Raw genomic sequence first — 13,840 nt, forward strand, 5'->3', positions numbered from 1 at the left:
GACTAATGGTGACACAAAATCTTTTGTCTCCTTGCCGTTCACTTTTTCTCAGACCCTCGTCAGATTCTAGCAGTTTCTTTTTTCCCTTCCCATCTTCCCTCTTTGTATTCCTTTCTTCTGAAGAATTTGTTGGTGGGTTTAGATCATTCTCCAGTTTAAAGCATAATTTGTGTTGGAAACCACTGCTATAAATTGAATGTTTAGATCTCCCCAAAGTGCATATATTGAAAACCTAATGCCTGAGGTGATATTATTAGGTGGGGCTTTGGGGAGTTGAGGAGGTCCTGAGGGTGGAGCTTTCATGAATGGGATTAGCACCTTTATGAAAGAGACCTCCGATTGCTCCCTAACCCCTTCCACCACATGAAGATACAGCAAGAGGCACTAGATGCCCTCAGCAGACTGGGTAGCCATCTGCAACATGGAAGAAACCCTTCAGCAGAACCCTACCTTGCTGGCACCCTGATCTTGGACTTCTAGCTTCCAGAACTGTGAGAAACCTATTTCTGTTGTTTATAAGCCAACCAGCTTATGGTATTTTGTTATAGCAGCCCAAATGGAGTAAAACAACCACTAAACAATCCATTTAGCTCTAAGGTTTCCCCATCCCTGCCAATTGGTCTTCTTTTTCATATGGTGGCAACTCCTCATATAATTTTATTCCCAATTAACTTGTCAAATCTTGCATTTCTCAGTGAGAGTCATAAGCAAGTGGAATATATTTTGACACATCGAATGTATACCAGTTTGTATATATATATTTAATTGGTTTGTTTTCTAGGATTGCAAAAAGTTGAAAAAAGCAGTATATCACTGCTGACTCTTTGGATCAGATGTAGACGAGGGAGCCCGGAGTGACCTCCCAAGCAACTAGCAAATGATCTTCTACCCTTGCATTTATAGCCATTTCTTTCTTTCTTTCTTTCTTTCTTTCTTTCTTTCTTTCTTTCTTTCTTTCTTTCTTTCTTTCTTTCCTTTCTTTTCTTTCTTTCTTTCTTTTCTTTCATCTCTCTATCATTTTCCTTTCTGATTCTGTTCCTTTTTTTCCCTACACTCTTCATTTTCCTTATGCTCACTCTTTATTCTCTTTCTCCTGCATTTGCTTTAGATCTACACTACTCTTGGGCATTTTTTAGCTCTTCTGACATTGTTCTTTGCTGAAAAGATTACAAGGACACAGGAGCCTAAAATAAAGTGGCACGTTAGGGAAATCACACATGACAGGGTGGCCAGAGCTTAGAGGGCATTGGAGACAATAGCAGTAATGAGGTGGAGAGCTCTATATCGTGACGGACCCTATGAAGTAGTATGCTTTCATTTCAACAATAGGAAAAACACGGGATATCACAAAGAAGGATAACTACAAACCCCACTACCCAAAAAGAGTTACTGTTAAGATTTCTGTGTTTTCTTCTAGATCATATCTCTGTGGAATAGAGATTCATAGTAGGAATTGCCTTTGCTTTTGTGTGAATGGGACAGCAAACAGTTGTGGCTGTACTGTATATAGGAATTCTGATTTTTTCCTCTCAACGTGGAAAAGTTTTTTGCCTTAGAAATTATTTGGTTAATGAGAACAGAAATGCCTTAAAAGTAAATCACATTAAAAGGAAGTTTTTAAAAAATGGTACGGGATAATTTCACAGGGAAAGAAAATGGCATTGAGTACAGCTTTGCCTAATGAAAGATGGGACTCTCTCCATTGTTCTTTTGCTTTCTGGAGCCATGTCATATCTTATCACTGTTTCTTTCTGCATGTATTTTCTCTTCTGAGGCTTCATTTTAGATGGGACTTGTTTATCTGCCCCACTGTCATGTAACTCCAGCTCTGGCTCAACATGACCTTGCGTTGTGGCTTCCCTAGATGACTGGGTTTCCATGTCTAGATTTCTGAGAGAGGGAGAGGCGGGGAGAGAGAATATGATTATCTCTGAGGTTGGCTATCCAATTCTGTTCCAATTAACTATGGCTGCAAGCAAAGCGGAGTGGGGTTGGGACAGACAAAGGTAAGGATGCTCTGTCCAGGCTCTGTGCTAAGAGTCAATGATCAGCATAAAATGCTTATGTAGTTTAAAATTCTTAATCTGAACTGATAATATTCCATGGAGTGAATGTATTATGCTCCTTCCATATTTGAGTCTACTCTTTTAGCCAAAGGATGAGTAAGGAAATTGAGGATGCTGGGTGGGAAGGTTTTAAGGGAGAAGACTAGAAGTATCAGACAGCACTTTCACTCACACTTCGATTTAGTCAAAACTCAGTCACATGACCTTACCTCATGGAAATGGTGACTGGCAAATGTAGTCTGTGTGCCCAGAAATGAGAACATGGATGTTGGGGAGGAGAAGACAGTTTCTGCCTTGGGCCACTTCTTTGATTTTGAGATTGATATTTCACAGGACAGCCATGCCTTTTGTCAGTTTGTCTCTCAGAGAAATGTTATACTGGACATAATGTTAAAGGACTGATTTGAGTGGGATTTCTTCATTTTTCTGAATTTAATCCAAGTTAGTTAACATATAGTGTAATAATGATTTCAGGAATAGAATTTAATGATTCATCACTGGCATATAACACCCAGTGCTCATCCCCACAAGTGCCCTCCTTAATGCCCATCACCCATTTAGCCCATTCCCCCACCCACCTCCCCTCCAGAAACCCTCAATTTGTTCTCTGTATTTAAGAGTCTCTTATGGTTTGTCTCCCTCTCTCTTTATCTTACTTTTGCTTCCCTTCCTTTATGTTCATCTGTTTTGTATCTTAAATTCCACATATGATTGAAATCATATGACATTTGTCTTTCTCTGACCGACTTATTCCACTTAGCAGAATACAGTCTAGTTCCATCCACGTTATTACAAATGGCAAGATTTCATTCTTTTTGATCACCAAGTAATATTCCACACGCACGCGCACACATACACACACACACACACACACACACACATACACACACATATATATACATACCACATCTTCTTTATCTGGTCATCAGTCGATGTACATTTGAGCTCTTTCCATACTTTGCCTAGGGTCTGTAGCACTACTATGAACATTGGAATTCATGTGCCTCTTTGAAACAACACTCTTGTTTTCTTTAGATAATACTTACTAGTGCAATTCCTGGGTTGTAGAATAGTTCTGTTTTTAGCTTTTTGAGGAAGCTCCATACTGTTTCCCAGAGTGCCTGCACCAGTTTGCATTCCCATCAGCAGTGCAAAAGAGTTCCCCTTTCTCCACATCCTCACCAGCATCTGCTGTTGCCTGAGTTGTTAATTCTAGTGAGTGGCATTTCTTATTTTATGGCATTATAAAGCATATTTGCCTTTATTTTTTAAGTTTTTAGAATTTATTTATTTATTTTGGGAGGGGTTAGGGGCAAAAGGAGAGGGAGAGAGAGAATCCCAAGCACACGCTGAACCGTCAGCACAGAGCCCAACAAGAGGCTCAAACCCACAACCATGAGATCATGACCTGCGCTGACTTCAAGAGTTGGACGCTCATCTGACTGAGCCACCTAGGCGCCCCTCATTTTTGCCTTTAATGTACATGTATGAGTAACGCTTACAAATCAGTGGAAGCTAATATAAGGCAAATATTGATCAACACCCTTCAAAAGGTGCATCAGGATGATAACCTATATTTTCAATGTGAAGAGCTTAGTGGGAAATGCTTAGAATCTATCCTTACCATACTCCTTTGTAGTTATTTTGAAACTCTCTTTCTTTAAAATATGGTGTCCTTGCTAATATAGATTACGATTCAATCAAAACAAATCACACGGAAATGTATGCTGTGTCAACTGGCTCATAAAATAAATGATGAAGATACATATCTTTAGAAAATGAGGATTAATAAAAGGATAATCAAGGTTTATAATCCTCTGCCCAGTACTCACTCTTTTACATACATACATACATACATACATACATACGTACATACATACATAAATAAGCAAGCAAGCCATGAGCCAGTGAAACCAATTCTAGGAAGCCAACAGGTTGCTCTGATAAGGAAAATGGGGAATGGACTTTCAGGTTTTGTAAAGAGAAATATAATTTCCTTTCTTTACAAAATCAAGACTTTTTAAAAAAAATTCTAGAAAATTTGGGATCTGCTTAATTTTAAACATGTGCTCATAAATTTTGCCTAAGTTACCTGTTTATTTCCACTTAAAATGGTCCCTGTTGGGAGATTATCTATTGGAAACTCTGGAGTGGCATTCCACTATTCCTTCATGAAGATGATGTGTGTATAATCATAAAAAGATTGAAAATCTCACCCACCACTAGCTTTCTAAGTTTTTTTTTTTTTTGAGTTTGAAGGGATTACAGCTTTCACACTATACTTTAAGACCTAAAGCACTATTCAATATAAAGGAAATGAAAAATTGGTAAGCTTACTTATCTAGGTAAATAATCTTTATGCATTGACCTGAGCCTTTTAATACAGGAACATTTACATTAACAGAAAAAATTACTAAGTTGATATTTGCCCCTCAACTGGTATAGGAATTTTTAATATCATTTTTGAAAGAAATTTATTTTAATGTTTATTTTTGAGAAAGAGAGAGAGACAGCATGTATGAGTAGGGTAGGTAGGAGCAGAGAGAGGCAGACAGAGGATTCACAGTGGGCTCTGTGCTGACAGCAGGCAGCCCAGGGCACGGCCCGAATTCACAAACTGGGAGATCATGACCAGGGCTGAAGTCAGACACTTAAGCGACGGAGCCACCCAGATTCCCCTAAGAAATGTTTTTTTAAGTTTTAGTTATTTATTTTGAGAGAGGCAGAGATGGCACAAGCAGGGGAGGGGCAGAGGTAAAGCGAGAGAGGGAATCCCAAGCAGGCTCTCCACTGCCAGCGCAGAGCCAGATGTGGACCTTGAACCCAGGAAACCACACGATCATGACCTGAGCTGAAACCAACAGTCAGACACTCAACTGACTGAGCCACCCAGGCGCCCCTAATGTCAATTTTTTACATTGAAGTTACATCTATGGAGCATGGATCTAACTTGGAAAATGAGAATGAGAGGGTGTCTTGAAAGGGCATTACTATAAAGCAGAGGATAATTGTTTATTTTAATTTATTTGGGGTCTACTAAAGCAACTTGATCCAATATAGAATATGTGATAATTTCTTTCTCCAGCATTTATATATCTATGCCAGCACTCCTAGTTCCAACTTATCTCTGAATATCCTGTTATAGAAATGTTTAATTTATATAGGAAAGTCCGATACACTATTGCATAAAAGATGTTCTGATGTCTCCCATATTCTAGAGAGAGAGACATGACAATTCACTGTGTATCTTCCCGGTATCAGCTTGTCATTTCTGTAATTTTAAGAGTTGAAGCAAATATTTCCATAAAAACATCTTCAGTGGAATACTAAACATACACATATTCACTTTGAGAGGAAAATGCCAGATGATCATGTGAATTAAGAAGATTTTATTACCTTAATGATTAACATTATCAGTGATATCATGAGTTACTATGTACACAGTGGTTAAGTAAATGGGTTTTATTGTTTGTTCATGAATTTAAAAATAGTTATGGAGCACCTATGGAGTTTGCTAGGCACCATTCTAGATGCTTAGGATACAGCAGTAAATAAGTCAGACATTCCTAAGCTCAGGTAGCTTATGTCTAGTAATCAACAAAACTGAAATAGATTCCCAGCTCTGTCACTTATCAGTTGGGTGACCTTGGAAAATTTATTTAACTTTAATAGCGATTCTCAGCCTCCTAAACTATGAAATATGGATAATACCGTCTTCCTTTATAGGGTTATTGTGAGGATTCAGTGAGAAAGAAGCACAAAGTACTTTAGCAGAGTGCCTAGCACACAGATGTTGTTACTGTTGCCATTATTATTAGCAACAATTGTTCATAATTATTAATAGTTTTCTATTACCAATACTTCTTTCCTTACCCAAGTGTCTTACAAAAAGAGATGAAATAGGAAGCAACTATTTCTATGACTTGTTTCTTTTAGATTATGTGAAAACGAAATGAAAACTTATAGTTGTCCTTTTACATTCAATAAACCAAGAGCTATTTGCTCACAAGTGAAACTTATTTTAGCGTTCCCAAGCCTCATTCATTCCACACAATGAATCAAGAGCCTTTTAGAAGAAGCAAAGGCATCATACAAATCCATATATATTCATTGAGTACCTCTGAAGTATGAGACAACATACCTAGAAATTAAGACTTGGTCCCTGCTCTCAAGGAATATACAATATAGGTAGGGCAGATATTCTGATTAAAAGAAGAGAGGGAATAATAGCCACAAAAAGAGTTCAAAAGAGCTCTCCCATTAGCTACTAACTACCCCACTTAAAAAATTACAGTACCAATCTAGACCATAGAGTATTGCATTCAAGGATAAATTGTAGAACTAATGCTGAAGCCCAGAAAAAGTAAGGCTTAGATAGGTATCCTGAAACTCTTGAAAAAGAAAAAAAAAAACACTTAAAATTATGAACAACATGGAGAGAGGATAGATTTTTTTTATAAACAGTATGTAATATTTGGAGGGGGATGTATGGGCAGGGGTGGCTTGAAATTTGGAAGAAAGAACCCTTGAGCAAACAAAATGAAATCTTTCTTTATATAGCTGTTAGTAGAGAAATACAATTTGTTACCCCAGGAGGTTGTTCTAGCTGGTAATTCCACTGAGGTTCAAGAAGTATGAGGAATGGGCTACTAAAGAAAAGCTAGATATGTTGAGGTTGATAATCTTGACTGGTAATCACACTTTTCTGCAGAATAGCACTGGGTATTCTTGTCAGAGAGGAAAATGGGACTGTGACCCAGCATGGCATTTAAAAAAATTATAATGTTTTTAGAGGCATAAGAATAAATATGTGTGAATAGACATTTCTCCAATGATGATATAAAAATGGTCATTAAGCCTGTGAAAAGATACTCAGCATCACCAGTCATCAGAGGAATGCAAATCAAAACTACAATGAGATATCACCTCACACCCATTAGGGGCTGCCATCAAAAAAATAGAAAATGACAGGTGTTATCAAAGATGTAGAGAAAATGGAGCTCCTGTGTGCCATTGGTGAGGTTGTAAAATGGTGCAGCTGCCATGGAAAATGACATGGAGGTCCCTCAAAAATTAAAATTAAAAATTAATTAGAGAAATTAAAAAGAGAAGTATCGTATGATCCAACAATTCCAGTTTAGCAGTATATATTCAAAAGAATTGAAAACAGGATCACAAAGAAATATTTGCACATCCATATTCATAGCAGCATTATCCACAATAGCCAAGAAGTGGAGCAACCCACATGTCCACGGACAGATGAATGGATAAAGAAAATGTGGTACTGTATTTACATATAATAGAATCTTATTCAGCCTTGAAAAGGAAGGAAACCGTGTCCTATGCTACATGTGAGGTACCTTTAAGACATGATGCTAAGTGAAATAAACCAGTCACAAAAAGACAAATACTGTATGATTCCACTTACATGAGGCATCTAAACTAGTCAAATGCATAAAAAGAGAAAGCAAAGTGGTTTCCATGGGCTGAGGGAAAGGGAAAAAGGAGTTTGTTTAATGGGTATAGAGTTTCATATTTGCAAAATGAAAAATTTCTGGAGATCTGTTTCACAACAATAAATACTATTGAACTATACCCTTAAAAATAGTTAGGATGGGGACACCTGGCTGGCTCAGTCAGTAGAACATGCAACTCTTCATCTCAGGGTTGTGAGTTCAAGTCCCACGTTGGGCATGGAGCCCACTTAAAATTAAAAATAAATACGATGGCAGAGTGGCTAAAATGAACAAATCAGGAGACTGTAGATGCTGGCGAGGATGTGGAGAAACGGGCACCCTCCTGCACCGTTGGTGGGAATGTAAACTGGTACAGCCGCTCTCGAAAGCAGTGTGGAGGTTCCTCAAAACAAATTAACACTAGAACTCCCCTATGACCCAGCAGTAACACTGCTAGGAATTTACCCAAGGGATACAGGAGTGCTGATGTACCTCATTGTTCATAGCAGCACTTTCAACAATAGCCAAATCATGGAGAGAGACTAAATGTCCATCAACGGACGAATAGATCAAGAAGATGTGGTTTATATATACAATGGAATACTATGTGGCAATGAGAAAGAATGAAATCAAATGTCATTTGTAGCAACATGGATGGAACGGGTTGGTGTTATGCTAAGTGAAATAAGTCAGGCAGAGAAGGACAGATGCCTTATGTTTTCACTCATATGTGGAACAGGAGAAACTTAGAGGACCATCGGGAAGGAGAAGGGGAAAAAAACAGTTAAGGAGAGGGAGGGAGGCAAACCATAAGAGACTCTTAAATACTGAGAACAAACTGAGGATGGGTGGGGGTGGGGGAGAGGAAAAGGGGTGATGGGCATGAAGGAGGGCACTTGTTGGGATGAGCACTGGGTGTTATATGGAAACCAACTTGACAATAAACTATAAAAGAAAAAAAAGAAATTTGATTATCAGGCAAAAATAAATAAATAAGATGGTAAATTTTATATTTTGTGGTTTTTAACCACAATAAATATGGATTTAATAATTTTTTTCAGAAAAGAATAAATGCCTAAATTCCACCATTCTATCTGAATGTAATTTGGCCATAATAACTTGACTCAAGGTTTTTTCATTGCAGTCTTCTTTTTTATTTTATTTTTTAAAATCAGCCTCAGCTGTGAGCTGAAAATAAGTTGAATTCCTTCTTCTGGGTATAAAAATGAGTCAAATGCTTATAGCTAAGGGAATACAGGTTTAGCTGTTTGTCTCATAAGCATGTTTACAAGAGTAAGAGAAAAAATTTCATTGGTTATTTATGCATCTGTTGTTAGAAAGCTGTAGATTTTTGTCTATTTCCTATAGAATTTTAAGTGCCACATTAAATCACATTATTTAGTGCTAACAGATACCCTCAGAATTATGTAGCATGAGGGGTTTAAAAAGAGAGAGTACATTTTCCCCTTTGTTATAGATGATTTTAAAATCCTTACAGGAGCATTTATTATATTCCCACTTACCACCACTGGGTCTCATCAGTCTCAAAGATATGTTTTTTCCAATTTCCTTATATGCCCATTTCCTTTTGGCAATATCTTGCTTTTCCCTTTTAAATTTGAACTTGAATATTAAAACAGATGCAAAGGAGAGTACTACTTACACATAAACTCTTGAACCGCATTTTTATCATTTGCTCTGTGCAAAAAAAACCCAATTGTATGAAATTGATAGCAACATTTTAGTATATCCTCAGGTCCCCAGGGAAAAGCAATGTGCTTAGACAGATGATCTGATTTTATGAGCACATAGCTGAAGTCTAGCACTACGCATTTGTCTTTATGCTCCTACTTTTTTCAGGGACTATGAAAACACATTTAGGCAGTAGTTTCACTTTCCAACAATGGCCTGCAAAGCCTAGGACAATGCATAGCATTTGCAGTGCTGTTTTTCATGATGCACATCAAAGTATAGATTCCTTGAGCAGGGACTCTTAATCTCAGCTTGTTAATAAGAAAACAGGAACCTTAGTATATGAACTCATTTTATTATCTCCCCTCACCGAGGACTGTGATTTGGATTCCACTCAAATACGAATTAGTGTAAATGTTGCTCTGCTGTGACTGCCGAATTTATTCATTATGCTGTAATATTTTACTTATGAAACTGCATTTGGAAATCCTTTGGTGTATGTCACGATGAAATTACAGTGCTCAGGGATATTGATTATTGCTTGTAATTGCCATCATAATAGCCAACAATTCTCAGTCTTTCTTTGTCTTTCTTCTCCCTCTTAATGATATACCAAACCAAATCAATATCTAACATATGGGGCCACTTACATTGTCTCTAAAATCCAATTGTTCTCCTTCATAAATATGCAAAGGATCAAAGATTTTATCTCCAATCCCTGGGAAAAAAGCACCCCATACTGCTGGGTTTCCCTTTTGTCCCATAGGAACCCATCAGAGTGTTGCTCTACAGGACTGGTTATACCCAAGTGACATTTTGTCACTTCCAGAGTAACCACCAGGTCGTGGTGAGGAGATGGGAAGATACTCCACTGTGCTGCCTCTAAAGCACTATGCTTCCTGCTCCCTAGTAAGTTAGATAGCCAAAGGGGAAAACATAGGCTGCAGGGCACTAATCAGGCATTAAAGAAGAAATTCACCTCCTTGTAAATGGAGGAGTCCATTTCAGGGATTAAAGAGGAAGTACAGTTAAATGAAGGAGCATAATGCTGTAAGTTACTTTTTTAATATATATTTATTATTTCTACTGTATACTATTCATTCTGGGGATACATTAGGTGTCTTGAGAAGGAACGATAACTCCTTTATGTGCTTAACAACTAAAGGGTAGCTTCTTTGTAATGCTTCCCTTTCATTCAGAATAGTTAAGATGGTCTTTAAAATTTACTGCAAGAACATGTGACATAAAGAAAAATAGACATGTATCACATAGTACTGTTGGAGCAGATTGTATTTGTTTAGCCCGGATCAGTTAACCTAGATTAGAACCTGGTAGTAATCCGGTGAAGACTGGTTGGCAGGTAGAATAGGGAAATGGAAATAGTACTCTCTTTTGAAAGTTCTCAATTCCAAGCTCATTTCATGCCATTAACTACATATGTTACTTTTAGGTAGTACATTTCATTTTCTGGGCCTCAGTTTTGCTAACTGCAAAATCAGGGTGTTGGGCTTTAAAGATTACTGAGATTCCTCCCGTCTCTGTGATTCTGTAGCCAGCATTTTCATGCTTGTCATCGGTCCCAAGAGAAACTGGGTCCAAACAGGTGTGGGTTCTTATCTTACTGAGTCCACTAATTGCGTAACCCTAGTATAGTGTACTGTCATGTTGTGGTTAAGAGCAATGGTTCTGGGGCCAGTCTGCTTATGTTTGAGACTCGGCTTCACCAATTACTGGCTATAGTACCATGGACAGCTTAACCTCTCTGTGCCTTGGTCTTCTCATCTATAAATGGAGACATTTCCTTTAATGGGGTTGTTGGGAAGAGTAAATGATATAATACTTTATAAATTATTTAGAACAATGCCTGGCACAAGTAAGCACTTAATGAATGTTACCTCTTATTATCATTATTATGATAACTACTGTTAACACCACCATTTTATTCCTACTAAACCTCTTTTGACCTCTGTTTCATCATCTGTAAGATTAGAATAATAGTATCATCCTCATACACATATGAGAATCGAAAAATTGCACATAAGATGCCTTGGTGTCTAGCCTTTCTAGGTGCTCAGCAAATCATGCTTCTGTAAATAGAACCAGCTATGTGTGTGTTTGGTGTTAAGCAGTGCATTTTTTCCATTCATCCCGCTTCCCATCTTTTTGATACTTGTTATAAATGCAATACAAGCTCAAGGCGGAGAACATAAAAAAAAAAAAAAAATACCCTTACTATCCCAGAGGTAACACAAGTTGCTATTTTATCCATGAACATAGATTTTTTTTATTGTAAAAAATTTTATCTTGTTGCCCATACTTTTGTGAAGCTACCTTTCTTCACTTGGTGATATATGTAAACACCTTTCCTAGTAAATATTCTTTTACAGCACAATTTGTGATGGTTGTATAGTATTCTACTTATGTTTTTGTAAAATAATTTACTTAAGCAAATACCAATTATTGAGCACTTAGGTGTTTATTTTGTACTATTACAGATAACACTGCAATGAACAACTTGTTATACAAATTGTCAGACGCATCATTTCCTAAAGATACATTCCTTTAGGCATAATTATTTGGCAAAGGATATGCATATTTAAAGTCTTCGGATACATAATGCCGAACCGCCCTCCAGAAAGGCTTGTGAAAGTGTTCTATTCTCAGCAACCCTGCCCTTTAAATAACCTTTACCCTCATGATACTAAAGCAAAATTCTCTAACGTGGAGATATTTCATTAACTGGCATGTTAGGTAGTTGTTTTCTCCTTTAAACAGAAATGCTTTTCTCCTTTAAGCATATATGCTTTTCTTCTTTAAAAGTGGAAGTTGGAAAGCAGTCTTAATATAGGCTTAATGATTTGTACATCTGGTCATATGTGACAAGATGATGTTGGCTCTTTACTTTGCGGAGGGGTTTTGTGTTGTAGTACAGTAAAATGTAGCACCGTAATGTGTTCCTATTCTGGTTCTGTCATTCACTTACGAGGCGAATTTAGGTAAGTATTATTTTTTAATTTTAAGTTTATTTATTTTTGAGAGAAATATAGAGACAGCAAGCAGGGGCAGGGCAGAGAAAGAGGGAGATAGAGAGTCCCAGGCAGGCTCCACTCTGTCAGCACGGAGCCCTGTGCCAGGCTCGAACTCATGGACCATGAGACCATGACCTGAGCCGAAATCCAGTCTGCGCCTTAATTGACTGAGCCATCCAGGCCCCCCCAGGCATGTTTTTAAAACCCCTTTAGGCCTCCGTGCCCTTAAATGTGCAATGAGGATAATAATGCAGCCTATTTCATATGAGTGAAGACTATCTGAGGGAAGCATTTAGCACAATGCATGACACACAGCACTCTATAAGTGTAAAGTATATGCACAAAAACATACTTCCATGTATTTGTTTTTGGCAAGTCCTTCCTTGTGAATAAACCACTACTGTTTATGAAATATCTATATTACAATAGTCATGAGCAGTCAATAATCATCCTCTAGTAATTCAGACATGACAGCAGCACGAAGTTCTGGAACAGGCAAAAGTAATGCATGGTAGAAAAAATGCTAAGTAGTGGTTGTCTGGGGAAGTGGGGATAAGGTTTTACTTAGAAAGGCAGAAGGAAAGATCCTGGGGTGATGGGAATGTTAGTATCTTGATAAGGGTTTATGTTGCAAAGGAGATTGCATTTGTCAAATCTCAGCAAATGCACACTTAAAATTTGTGCATTTCATCATGTATCATTTTTATTGAAATATATTTACATACAACATTGTGTAAGTTTAAGGTGTACAGCCTGTTGATTTGATCCATTTATATATTGTAATATGATTGCCATTGTGACATTAGTTCACACCTTTATGACGTCACATCATTATCATTTCTTTTCTGTGGTAGGGATGATTAAGATCTCTATTAGCAAGGTTGATGATTCTAATACAATAGTATCATCTGTATTGACTCTACTATACATTAGCTCTTCAGAACTCCTATATCTACTAGTTGCAATTTTATGCTCTTAAACATCTCACCTGTTCTCTGACCTCTCAGGCCCCAGTGACCAGCATTCTGTTCTGTTTTTTATGAGTTTGTGGATGGACCTTGAGGGCATTATGCTAAATGAGATAAGTCAGACAGAAAAAGAAAATATGGTATGATACCACTTATATGTGGAATATAAAAGAGTTCAACTCATCATGTATAAATTTTACATTTAAAAAGCTGCAAAAAATATTGAATTCTCTCTATATATACGAAGGGAAGTATATTGATGTATGAAATTTACTTTGAAATGCTTAAAAACCAAGATGGGCTAGACAGGAATGGGGAGATGGGGAAATATGTGGTGAAGTTAGTATAGTCGTATGTCTATTGTAGAATCTAGTTGGTGAGTATATGAGTGTTTACATAAAATTTTTTCAACTTGGCTGTATGTTTGACAACTGTTATAATAGAATATTGCTTGAAAATAGGTGTACGAAAGCCAATCTCTAAATAAAATACTGGTTTCTAAGACATTCAGATTTCAAAAATGCCTGATGATACTTCTCAGTTCTGTTTTTGAATCAACTCTTGAGTATCATAGTTAATGAAAAGGAGCAATATAGCAAATAACATCAAGTGTGGAATGTTAACACTCA

The 13,840-nt window shown here is 37.2% G+C and overlaps 1 protein-coding gene across 3 annotated transcripts in view; it reads left to right on the top strand.

Moving 5' to 3' along the window:
- The window catches only part of TENM1 (teneurin transmembrane protein 1), a 560,608-nt gene that overhangs the window by 228,235 nt on the left and 318,533 nt on the right, over positions 1–13,840 (top strand). The window lies entirely within an intron of this gene.

This window comes from Hyaena hyaena, unplaced genomic scaffold (genome assembly GCF_003009895.1).
Source record: "Hyaena hyaena isolate Hyena2069 unplaced genomic scaffold, ASM300989v1 scaffold_147, whole genome shotgun sequence".
Classification (NCBI taxonomy): Eukaryota; Metazoa; Chordata; class Mammalia; order Carnivora; family Hyaenidae; genus Hyaena; species Hyaena hyaena.